This window comes from Schistocerca piceifrons, chromosome 4 (genome assembly GCF_021461385.2).
Source record: "Schistocerca piceifrons isolate TAMUIC-IGC-003096 chromosome 4, iqSchPice1.1, whole genome shotgun sequence".
Taxonomy (NCBI): Eukaryota; Metazoa; Arthropoda; class Insecta; order Orthoptera; family Acrididae; genus Schistocerca; species Schistocerca piceifrons.
This window is the reverse complement of record NC_060141.1, coordinates 289,699,923-289,713,765: the sequence shown is the minus strand read 5'-3', so window position 1 is coordinate 289,713,765 and position 13,843 is coordinate 289,699,923.

Below are 13,843 nucleotides of genomic sequence, written 5' to 3'. Positions count from 1 at the left end.
AACAGAACAAGAGGGCCAGCTCTCGTGGTACGTACTGATCGCTGTTTCACTTTTAATGGTGATGATCTGTATGCGTATGTAAGTCCCCACTCACACCACTCCTGTCCCCAACCAATCTGTCCGTACATGTAGGCAATCAGGCGTGTGACTTCATGACAGTACTATGCTTATGAAAGCCTATAAAACATAAACCTAAAGCCTTATTGAGATACCAGTGACTGCGACTGTTAATTTAATTCAAATTGTTATGTATTTTGTTGTTTTGCCTTTTCTGTTTCATGTTACTTTTTGTACATACATATGTAAACTTGCAAGTTATGTAGTACAATAACAGTACTAATTTAGTTTCAGGTGTAGCATAATTTGAATTATTCATAGTTTGCTCCTTCCCTCGCTCTTGATCCTCACACATGCACTCACTCACTCTCATACACACACGCAAACACACACACACACACACACACACACACACACACACACACACACAGTTTTTTCAGGTTTAGTATTATCGTCTGATATGTTCCTTTCCATTTCTTTCCTGTTTGACTTAAACATTTTCAATTATGTTTCAGCTGTTTCTGCATCTGACTCCCCATATGAAATAATATCTTGTACAGTACTGCATCTACTTTGACGATAATAGTTAATGTCCAGTGATGGTACTATAAGCGAAAAATTGTTTAAATAAATACTGTAGAACATTCAAGTACCTGTATTTTTCATTCATTTGTCCTATCAAGAAGTCATAGAAGAATCCATCAACTAAACAAGATTTTAACTGGATCCCTCTTCACTTTCTGTTATGCATTCCATTTAATTTGAAATGATTGTTTCAGTAATCATAAACTGTATTTAACGGAATATCATCCTCACTGTCGGTGAAAAGGACAAGTACTATTGTTATTTTTCTAATAGGGCTTGTTTCTGTAGCTGAGTAAATGCCCTTCCACGAAAATTCATTTATAGAACTAATAGCATTTTCTTGGCACTGAGTGCCAGAAGTTGTTTATAACCTCTAAGGAGAGGCTTATACCAAATCCAGTTAGAAACTGTTAAAAGTTATCTTCATATGCATCTAGCAGTATATTAAATCTTAGTGAAGCATAAAAATGTAATGAGCATGATAAATATGTCGTTGCTATATAAGAAAGAAATTAAAGATTTTGATGCATCCGAGACTCATATTGATACCTTTACTAAAGGAACGTTACTTAGCTATGGGTTTTCTGACGTCATGGTAGGTGGCAACCTGGCGGCGCCTCAAGCGGGATTGAAGTGCATGTGCAGCCAAAACATGAGATCTGTTTGCTGGAGTTGACTGTCTGAGACGGTGTCTCTCTGGATTGCAGTCTGAGTTTTTAGCTATGTACGTCTGCTAGCCTTATTTGGATTGTGGATGTCTACTACTGGAGATTCACCTCTTTCCGCTGCCTGTGTGGCAGCGGACCATACTCTGGAGTTCGCTTTCCTTCTGTCTTGGTTTGTGGAAATGGCCACATAGACAGCCCTTAATTCTCCTAGGCCTGACACAGGAATTATGGAGCGCACCAGTTGTGTACGATGAGGTGTCCGTTGCGGTTCGTGAAAACCCCTATGCTTTTCCTACTGAATTTGGTTTGATGTTCTTACTGTAAGTTGCTAGGCTTGTACTGTTCGCCATTGTACTGGCCAAAGCCCTTAATGTGGATCAGGATCCCAGTAATGAGGACAAGCCCGAGTTCAACATTTAGTCAACTGTAAGAGGGCTTTCATTTTGCCTTGTTCTATGTGTTAGACATGTCTTAGAAAGATGAGTCTTTACCTGTACCCCTGGTGCGTGTATTTTTCTACATTTAGGTATCGTTAAATTTTTTCACCGTCTGTAATCCTAGATCTAGAAGATTTGTCTTTAACTGCAGTACTGGCACTTTTATTTTCTACGGTTAGGTATCTTTACAATGTTTTTATTACAGTTTAACTTTGAAATAGAAGTATTTGCCTTTACGTGTTCTACTGTATCGTGTATTTTCTAGATTTAGATACATTTAAAATATTTTTTACTTTCAGTTACTGTGATCTGGAAGGATTTGGCTTTATGTCCACACCTGGTGTGTGTAGTCTCCAGGTTTAGGTATCGTCAACAGTTTTTGTTGTCAGTTAAGGTCCATGCGACATTTGCCATTTACAGTTTATGAAAATGTGATGCATTTTCTGTCTGTATGTTTCAGAATGTGTACTGAATCGAGCAACCATTCGAGGCGTACACCGAGCTCAAGCTTGTTACCTTGCTTTGGTTAATCCAAGAATTTCAGCCCTTTATTTTCTTTGGATTTGTCCTTGGTTGCTCTAGTGAGAAACTGCTTATGCTTGTTTATTTGCTAATGTTCACTTTCGCATTTTAAAGCCTGTAGAGGAATATCTGTTAGCTTGCATATTCCATTATTTTGAAAGGTTTTTGATGATTGAAATGTACCCACATTGCAGTCTTTGTAATACCTATTTCAAAGCAATAAAAGTGTTGTGAGATCGAGTAAGTGCATGTGAGGTAATTTTCTAAAGTTATACACTTCAAAGAGTTCGTTTTGTTTCAGAATTGTCTGTACCACTTAGGAAAATGTAATTTAAATTTTTAGTTCCGTCGCGAACAACTATTGATGATTCTCAGTCACATTAAATTTGACCTCTGTGGTAAACAAATATGTTTAAAGGGTTATTTTCTTTATGCTGAGCACCTAACCACTCCCAGATCCTATCTCCCTCCCATTTCAGATTTTAAAATACTATGCAGACAGTAATGATCAGCCGAAATCATCACATTTTCGAGTTTGAAGCCCGTGAATGCTGTAAAACTGCCACAATAGCTTCCCCATTTTCTGATGTGCTGAATGTAACTTACGGCTACTTCTTATGCTTTTTTCTTTGTACTCGTATCCTCTTTCTTTCCCTATCCAAGTGAACTGAACAGACTGCTAGAAGACATTTATTAACAGCGATTGTTTATCGATGCCAACAATGGAATTTCATTGATGGTGTGCTTCCGAGGCGTTGTCAATGTTGGATAGATGCTTGGCGCCACAATTTTAAATCCAAACTCCGGAGACTCCAATAATGTAGAAATTAGTCTACTTCTTAGCAACTAACTTTTCTCCACTAGGACAAAGAGCGCGCACTTGAATACTAACCGCTCCATAAAAGGAACGCTTCCTTACCATTCTGCTGATCAGTTCAACGAGCTAATAAGTATTTCTGAATTTATTTTGCTCAGCTACGTCTTAGTGCAACGTTTGATCGCCAAACGTGAACCTTCAGACTTTAAGAAGATATTCACGACCGTAGATACAGTAGACAGAGAAAAAACTGATCAACTATGCGCTGGTGTGCCGTCGTTTGTCCTGATCCTCAAACAGAAAAGTCCTTTCCTCAGAACAAATCACTATTTACAACACAGACGATTTCCATCAAACTATCTTGCCAGTTCTTCTGTCCACCCGGAGACAATAAGATCTCGATCATAACTGACTTTAAGTGTACTACCTCCTCACAGTGCCTCAGCGATATTAATGAAAACAGAGTTAATTTTACGATCATAATCCGGATGATAAATGATTTGTAGTATAACTGAATTTTGTCTAGCTTGCTTTTTGTACCAGTGCATCAGATTTCCAACAAAGTGAGCACATGGACCCTCTCGAAAAAGATTAAATGGGCAATGAGAATTTACTTCTGCCCGATTTAAAGTCATACGACCACGTTTCATAATTTGGAACTAGGAATTGTGCCATGTACTAGCAGTTCTCCGCAAGCGGAATTCCCGCCCCACATGCCGGTTGTGCTAGTGCAGGTTATGCGTTCCTGCCTTGGCAGGGGGCATGTGCACCTGTTAGTTTTCACACCCAACGTTATGCCGAGGTCAAGCGTGGCCGTACATCGCAACAGAGAGGAAGTCAAAGGTTGAGCGAAGCAACTGGCAGCATTGGGGGCCATAGTTAGTGGTGGAAAAGGCTTCATGTACGGCGCCAAGCCACGGACGTCACGCCCACATGTCTTGTTTATCTCGTATCGTGGCTAACCCAGGGAGCTGGCCAGTGATAGCAACCCCTTGCAGACTGTGGACGGTGCGACCACTCTCATCATCAGAGGGAACTGCTAAAGAGATGTAGCAGTATCAAGACAGGCAGCAAGGAGTCTACAAAGCTAGTAACTGTGTAAGAGGAAGACAGCTGGACGAGGCGAAGCAGGAATATCGTGCAGAAATGCAGAAAGGCGACCTTGGTGGTATGCCCTCGTGGTGACTTGCTGTCAACACATGGCGTCCGTTCTAGACTGGAGCGACGGGCACTGCTTGACTTCGTTGATCTGGGGAATGCGGATTGCCTGGATACAAGTTGGTATTCTCTGCAGTATATGTTCGGCTATGACAGTTAAAAGAGATAGTTCCTGCAGTATTGGGTGCAAATCATCGTTATGCAAACAAATCTGTCTGGCTTGGTCAGCTTTAATTGTGCAAGAGGTCACACTGCTACTACACAGAGTGTCCTAATTCAGGTAGGACGAATGATATCTCTTGACGAGCTGCAGCGTAACATTCCTTGAAGCTTCAAAACCAGCTATGCAGAAAGTCTGCTGCGGCAGTCATCCTGGCTGCAAATGTAACAGTGCGTGCGTGACACAATAACAGGGGATCAGTGAGGAAACATCAAGTTTTTTGAATCCTTTCGCATCTTTGGGCGAGAATTCATAAAATTCGACCTGAATACCGAGAGGCTGGTTCCTGGTCGCCCCTCCGTGACGATATTCCAACCCACAATTCGAAGATTGTGCAATAGTTTTTGGCCAGGAAGTGCATCAGTCTGGATCACCCACCGTATTCGCCGCATTTGGCCCCAGCCGACTTCTGGTTGTTCCCCAAACTGAAGATGGCAGTGAAAGGATAGGTTTGTGGTGCAGTTAAGGACGTCCAAGAAAACTGTACTCCAGTATTGAATGCAGTTCCAAGAACGTGTTTTGATTGAGGAGGACGCCATTGTGAATAAATACAGTGATTTTGTGAACATAATCCATGACTTTTATTTTTCATAGCCACAGTCTGAACCGAAATGGCACACACCGTCTGTGTTAAGGCAGCCGTACGGCCTTGTAAATAAAACCGCGATAATCTGCATTTTTTGTTTATTGTGTTCAATGAGCTTTTTTACCTGTCCATACCGCTGATGTTCACTGATTTGCTGCTCTCATTCTTGGTGGCTGTGGTCAGTAGTGGGTAATCTGGGACGGTATGCTTTTTTGTACATATTCCGTTCTTTTGATAATAGTTTAGGTCGTCAGCTTGTGGTGGGGTATATTTTAGAATAAGCATTTTGAGCTAAGATCTGATCATTATGTGTCTTTCTTGTCATCTTTTTACTGTTGTATTAATATTTATGGAATATTGTTTGGTGCCTCATTATTGTAAGTCGAGAAATTCAAAGGAGCAGATGATTTTACCGCGTCTTCTATTGTGTTACATATTAAGTTTGTATTTACATTATTTTAGTGTTCAACACCTTACGTTCATTTTTTGCATGGGCTCGGACTAATTGTAAGTGATTAATAAAGGGCTCTAAAAATTGTTAAGCATTTACCGTCTCATGCATGGTTGGTAACAGTGCGGAAGCTGCATAGTGAACCATATTTTCCTTATGGAAACCATTTTATAACCAAAAGGTGATGTCACAATACCACTACAGATGAAATAGTGTATTTTATTATCATTTACATTTTTTGCTCAGTAATCCAAAAGAAATATATTAGTTGCTTCTTACCATAATGTATCATTGTATCATTATCGTCTGTTCCTATGTCTTTGCACTTTTTTATTGTAACGAGAATTACGTATGTTATAAAGTGCTAACGGCGTGGTCTATAAAAATTATGTTAAATAATTCTTCTGTCACTTTCAGGATGAACAGGAAAGAAAATAGCCAATTAGTAATTAACAAATTTTAGTGCAAAAGAAGTAACTTGTTTCTTTTTTCACCTTCAAAATTGTATTCTAGCTACATCTAAGCAGGTTAGGTCCCTGATGTTGCGTCACCCTTCTACTAAAACATGAATTCCTATTTAAATTATATGTTTTTGTAGCGTGACCGACTAATAATGAAAATGCCGTAAGTCCTGGGTTTGATACTAGCCACTGAACAAAAATCATCAGCAACAGCTGCCGAAAACTTTCAGTGCTAGAAGACACACTCATTTCATGGCAAGCCTTTTTGAAAAGTGCATAGGAGCGGATAGGGGTGGGAAAACTCAGTAAAGGCGGGAGACTTAGCAGTGATCAACGGCATGGGCACTGCTGGTATCCACAGGGAAAGTGGCCTGTAATTGGAAACGTCTCTTGACGATCTCTACGTTGGGAAAACATTTTGGGTTAGTCCCCACATTCGGATCTCCGGCGGAGACTTCTATGGAGAATGTGACCATGAGAAACATGTTGAAGTCTGCAAGTTGTAATGCGAAATGCCTGTAGTGTGAATGCGATAAGTTAGCCAGCAAACTGGAAAAGGGAAATGTAAAGGATGAGTCTAGCTAGATACAGTAGAATGAACGTAAACTCTGTCCACAGACCATGTCAGACGCATCGCGTCATCCCATGTCAGTGGCGTAATTGGATGCGGTACGGAGGGGCGTTGGATCAGAAGACTGCTGCCCCGGTCGTTGTCAGTTTTAGTGCCCTGAAGCCGCTACTGCTCGCTCAAGTAGCTCCTCAGTTGGCATAACGAGGCTGAGTGCACACCGTTCCAGTCCCCCCACCAAAGAAAAGTCCCTGGCAGTACAGGGAATGGAACGAGGGTCTCCCCACATGCCAGTCAGCAGTGAAGGTGGAGGTGGAAGAATCACAAAATGAGAATATTTACCTGGAAAAGTTCGGTAAACATTCTAAATAACCACCTGGACTACATTACAATCATATAAGAGATTCCGAAATTTGGTACCGAATTATAAGGCCTACCAGAGAGCAATTGTAATCTCAGGTAACTGTTTAGTGGTGATCAAGAACAATTTGAGGTTAAAGTTTCAGACATTTTGAAAGAAGAACCAATGCGTAAACAAGCGGAATACTGAAATACTAAGGAACGATGGAGTGGATTGAAATTTTCGGACACTAGAGACTGCCATAATGACTACCACAATAAACAGTTCATTATATTAAGAGTTCAGAAGAAATATTTCAGTTCCTCATCAATAGAAGTAAAGACAGCAAAAGAAAGGCATTCAGCAGCATAAGTCAGTTAGGAATGATTACAATTCAAAGAGCTGGGAAGCTAAAGACCAAAGTGTGCAGAAAAAAATGAAAAAATCAAAACACCAATGGTTATCGAAACAACTAAGTCAGCATAAAGAAGAGTGTGATTATTTCAGTGCACCGTGTGATAACCTAGATTCTTAGCAGTGGTCAGAATGCAGAACAGCAGGTCAATGCCGATGTATCGTAAACATCAACGCTTTTAGTTGATTGAAAACTGTGTATGCTTCCCCTACATCTGTACGTAGCATGTTTATAGCCCATCCATCACACAGCGAAATAATGTGAAAGGGCGACAGACAACAAACGAGCCAGTGCAGTAATTAAGACCATAAATATGAAGACTTACCTGTCGTGAGTTCCGATTATGGTTGTCACTACAAACTGAGGAAAACCTCATCATCCCAAATAATCCACGCACAGCTGTTTAACCTTTCGTATTACTTCCCACTTTGCCAAGTCTCAACTTGTGGGCATATTCTGTCTACGTGTGCTACTGAGAGACATTTTTAAGCGACTGAATGACAAGTGACAATCGGATCGGTGAAGTAACCCGTAAACACAGGTTATCGCGTGACATCAAGTGATCGTATCGAGTAAGTACATAATGTGGAATTTAGAGAACTGGCATTTGAGACTGACTGTCAAACTATTCTACTGCCGCCAACATATATCGCACGTAAGGACCACGAAGATATTAGAAATTAGGCCTCGTACGGAAGCATATAGTCAGTTGTTTTTGGTTCAAATGGCACTGGGCACTATGGAATTAACATCTGAGGTCATCAGCCCCCTATAACGTAGAACTACTTAAACCTAACTAACCTAAGGACATCACACACATCAACGCCCGAGGCAGGATTCGAAACTGCGACGGTAGCAGTCGCGTGGTTCCGGACTGAAGCGCCTAGAACCGCTCGTCCAATGCAGCTGGCTGTTCGCCTTACCCACAATATTTCCTATGTGATCATTCCAGTATAATTCGTATGTAATTGTACTTTACTTTAAACCAATTCTTTTCTCAGTATTATTCTTCTACTTGTCACACACTATCTATGAAAATTTCTTGTTGTCGTTGTTGTGGTCTTCAGTCCTGGGAGTGGTTTGATACAGCTCTCCAAGTATTCTATCCTGTGTGTGAGGCAATATGGAATTGGTTTCCAGCGAGAGAAATGTCTCCTGCAGAGGTCGTCGTTATTGAAATGTAGAACACTTAGCATACTATCCTCGCTTCAATAGCTTTAAAACAATGAATATTTACTTCTAGCGCAAAAAAACACTTAGGATGGGCTTCAAGAGGGTACCAGAAAGTAATAAACTAAATTTTAACTGATCGAAGAGAGGCTACAAAGGAACTAGTTTACATTATGACCACTTCCTTCTCCAGACAAAGCAAATATCAGAGTTTAAGTAACTTCCAGAAAAAATAAATAGCAACGTCAAAAGTTACAGCTCCTGAAAAAAATGCGCATTGAAGAAGCTGTATCAGTATTCATTGAACATGTGTGCAAGAATTTACAAGGAGACAAGAATGAAGTCTGGTATAACAGATTCAATAATATAAGAGAAAGCAGCTCGAACTTACCGTCGATGCGCCACACAAACAAGAGTAAACAAAACAACGAGATTCTGCAGGGAGTAATAGGATACTTATTTCAAATGAAGAATCTTATTTATAAAAATGCTTATAATATAAGACCGACGATAGATACCCTCAAGAGAAAATAGATCTACATGCAATATACCAAAACCTCCAGAAGATAATTAACCGGTCAACAGAGATGAAGAAGACATACACAAGATTCAAGAATTTTCTTATTAATTCATTAAACGAGTCAGTAAAGTTAAAAAATTACCCAGAATTCTTGTAGTTAAAAATAAATACAGTGTGTGGCTAATATGGTAATGAAAGACTCAACAAGTAGCGATGCAAGCAAAAGTAATAAAAAAGAAAGCTCTGTAGCAATTCATGATGAAGATAAAAAGTCGAAAAACTTTAGGTTCAAAACAGAATACACACAGAATAAATTAAAATGCATGACTTAATCTAAAAAAATTTCATTTTAAGCAAAATGGTAAACCGGAATTGCAAATATTACAGATTTATATTGTTATTCAAAACCGCGTATTCGTATGAGGCTTTCTTTCAATACTTATAATTTAAAAATGAAGCAAAATCCCAAATAACACTGCCAAAAAGGGAAACTAATTATTTAGAGACAATTCATGGACATCTACGTTTACATCTACACTGGTCAGCCAGAACATTACGACCACCTGCCAAATTGCCGGTAATGTGCACCTTTGACGTGGATAAAAATGGCGAAGCGTCGTGTAGGTCGCTGGAGGGTGTTGAGACCACACCTGCACACAAAAGTTACCTAATACCCGCAAATTCCGGGAAGGTGGGAAGGAGGACGATGACCTCCGACGCCACGTTCACATCCCAGATGTTTTCGATAGTGTTCATAACTGGCGATTGCGGGGGGGGGGGGGGGGGGGGGGGTGCAGCAGTTCGATTGGAACACGCCACTTTGTTCCTCGAATCACTCCATCACACTCCTGTCCTTGTGACATGACACATTATCTCGCTGAAAAATACCACTGCCATCGTCGCAGGTTCTAATCCTGCCTCGGGCATGGATGTGTGTGATGTCCTTAGGTTAGTTAGGTTTAAGTAGCTCTAAGTTCTAGGGGACTGATGACCTAATGACCTTCGCAGTTAAATCCCATAGTGGTCAGAACCATCTGAACCATTATTTTTTTTTTTTTTTTTTTGGCCATTGCCATCGGAAAACATCATTGTCAAGAAGGGGTGTAAGTGTCTGTAACCAGTGTACGATACCCCTTGGCCGTCATGGTGCATGGTGGCTTGCACGAGCTCCACTGGGCCCATCGACGCCCACGTGTCTGTTCCCTAGAGCATAATGAAGCCGCCGCCGGCTCATCACCGTCCTGCAATACAAACGAGAAGGAACTGTTCCTCTGGAAGACCATGGATTCGGGCCCTCCCGTCAGCATGATGAAGAAGGTATGCCCCTGACACTGCCACTGAGCCAACATCCAGTGACGATAGTCACGTGTCCATTTCAGTCGTAGTTGCGTCTGTCGTGGTGTTAACATTGGCACATGCTTGGGTCGTCGGCTGCGGAGGCCCATCGTTAGGCGTGTTCGATGCATTGTGTGGTCAGACACACTTGTACTCTGCCCAGCATTGAAGTCTGATGTTAGTTCCACCACAGTTCGCCGCCTGTCCTTTCTTACCAGTCCGCCCAGCCTATGATGTTCGACAGCTGTCACGAGGGGTGGCCCCCAACCCCTTAACGTCTGGACGTGATTTCAGCTTTGTTTCACCACGTGTTGCTCACTACAGCACACCTCGAACACCCGACAAGTCGTGCAGTTTCCAAAATGCTCGTGCCAAGCCTCCAGGCAAACACAATCTGCCCTCCGTCAAACTCACTTAGACGGCTCACCTTCCTCTTTCTACACACGAACAGCATGCTCACTGACACCCCGCGCACCGCGCGTGTGTCTGACTGGCAATCGTTGGTCACCAGGTGACGCCTCTATCGCCTGGACGGGTTTATATCGACAGTAGATCAGTGGTCATAAAGTCCCGGCATATTATTGTATTTGATTACTCTGCAATTCACACCTAAGAGCCTGGCAGATGGTTCATCGAATCGAGCTTAGACTATTTTTCTACCATTCAGTTCTCGAACAACACATGAGATAAACGAACACTTCAGTCTTCCCATATTTTATTACGAAGATCATTTTTGCCGTATGTAGGTAGGCGTCAATAAAATAGTTTTATATTTAGAGGAAAAAGTTGGTGATAGAAATTTCGTGAAAAGATCTCGACCTAGTGAAAAACGCTTTGGTTTCAATCATTGCCAACCCTACAATTCTGTCATATCTGTGACACTCTCCTTGTTATTTACAGATAATACAAAACGAGTTGCCCTTCTTTGAACTTTTTCGATGTTCTTCGTCAGTCCTATCTGGTATGCCATACCGTGAAGCAATACTCTAGCAGAAGACGGACGGCAGTGTGAGCAGTCTGTTTAGTAGATCTGTTGCATCTTCTCAGTGTTCTGATAGTAAACCGTAGTCTTTGGTTCGCCTTAAATGGTTCAAATGGCTCTGAGCACTGTGGGACTTAACATCTGACGTCATCAGTCCCCTAGAACATAGAACTACTTAAACCTAACTAACCTAAGGACATCACACACATCCACGCCCGAGGCAGGATTAGAACCTGCGACCGTAGCGGTCGCGCGGTCCTTGACTGAAACGCTTAGAACCGCTCGGCCAATGCAGCTGGCTGTTCGCCTTACCCACAATATTTTCTATGTGATCATTCCAATGTAATTCGTATGCAATTGTAATCCCTAGATATTTACTTCAATTGACATTCATTTTACTTGTGTGATCTATCCTGAGAGCGACATTTAACGGTACTCATGTGGATGACCTCACACTTTACGTTATTTAGAGCCAAATGCCACTTTTAGCACCATACAGATATCTTATCTAAATCATTTTATAATCCAGTAGCGTAACTGAAACGATACTCCATGCTACTGTGTGGTCCGAAGACTGATTTGCTGCTGCTCTCCATGTTCCTCTATCCTGTGCAAGCCTCTCCATCTATAACTTCTGCAACCTACATTCTTCTGAAGCTCCTTACTGTAATCATCTATTGGCCTCCCTCTGCGACTTTTACTCCCCGCACGTGCATCCAATATTAAAATGGTGATCCCTTGATGTCTCAGAATGTGTCCTATCAATCGATCCTTTCTTTTCATCAAGTTGTGCCTCAAATCTCTTGTCTTATTCAATACCTCCCCATTAATTACGTGATCAACCCAGCTAATATTCAGCATCTACAGCACCACATTTCAAAAGCTTCTATTCTCTTCTTGTCCAAACTGCTTATCGTCCATGTTTCATTTCCAGACAGGGCTACAATCCAGGCAAATACCTTTACAAAAGACTTCGTAACACTAATGTCGATATTCGGTGTTAAAAATTTCTCATCTTAATAAACGCTTTCCTTGGTATTGTCAAGTTAGATTTCATATCTTCTCTACTACGGCCACCATCAGTTTTTCTGCTGCCCAAATAGAAAAGCTCATCTACTACTCCAGTGTCTCGTTTCCTAATCTAATTGCTTAAACATCACCTGATTTAATTCGATTACACTCAATTATCCTTGTTTTCCTTTTGTCGGTGTTCAGTTTCTACCCTCTTTCAAGATACTGTCCATTCCATCAACTGCTTTTCTGAGTCCTTTGCTGTCTATTACAATGTCGTCGACAAACCTCAAGGTTTTCATTCTTCTCCATGAATTATAATTATCACAACAATTTGTTCTTTGCTTTCCTTTACTGCTACAGACTGAATAACAACGGGGGTAGGTTACAACCCTGTCTCACTCCCTTCTCAACCACTGTTTCCCTTTAATGCCTCTCGTCTCTTGTAACTGCCGTCTGGTTTCCGTGCAACTTGTATATAGACTTTCGCTCCCTGTATTTTATCCCTGCTACCTTCATAATTTTGAAGAGACTATTCCAGTCAACATTGTCAAAAGCTTTCTCTAAGTGCACAAATGCTATAAACTTAGGTTTGCCTTTCCTTAAACTGTCTTCTAAGATAAGCCGTATGGTCAGTGTTGCCTCACGTGTTCCTACATTTCTCCAAATTCCAAACCAATCTTTACTAAGGTCGGCTGCTACCAAATTTTCCGTTCTTCTGTAAAGAATTTGCGTTAGTATTTTGCAATCGTGACTTACTAAACTGGTAAATCGGTAATTTTCACACCTGTCAGCACCTACTTCTTTTGCAATTGTAATTATTACATTCTTCTTGAAGTCTGTGGGTATTTCGCCTATATCATACATCTTGCACTCCAGGTGTAATAGTTTTGTCTTGGCTGGCTCTCCCAAGGGTATCAGTAGTTCTGATGGAATGCCGTCTACTCCCGGGGCCATATTTCATCTTAGGTCTTTTCATTGCTCCCTATTGAAATATGCTTTTAAATCCTTACATTTGTCCTCTGGTCATTCCTGCTTAGCCATCTTGCACTTACTTCTTGAACTTACTTTCAATCTCACTTTTAGCCGTTTGTATTCCCTTTCGCCTGCTTCATTTACTGCATTTTTAAGTTTTCTCTTTTCTCAGTTAAGTGCAACATTTCCTATGCAATCCAAGGATTTCTAGCGGGTCTTGTCTTTTTACCTGTTTGATGCTGTGGTGCCTTTACTGTTTCATCTCTTAAAGTTGCCCGTTCGTCATCTACTGTATTCCTTTCCTCTGTTCTAATCAATCGTTGTAAATGTTTTCTATTCAACTCTCAGCAATTTCTGGAACCTCTGGTTTTGTCAACTCATGCAGGTCCTGTCTTCTTAATTCCCTACCTTTTTACAATTTCTTAAGTTTTAATCTATAGTTCATAACCAGTAAATTGTGATCAGAGTCCAGATCTACCCCTATAAATGTCATAATTTAAAATCTGGTTCCGAAATCTCTGTTAAACCATTGCATAAATAATCTGAAACCCTCCTGTGTCTCCAG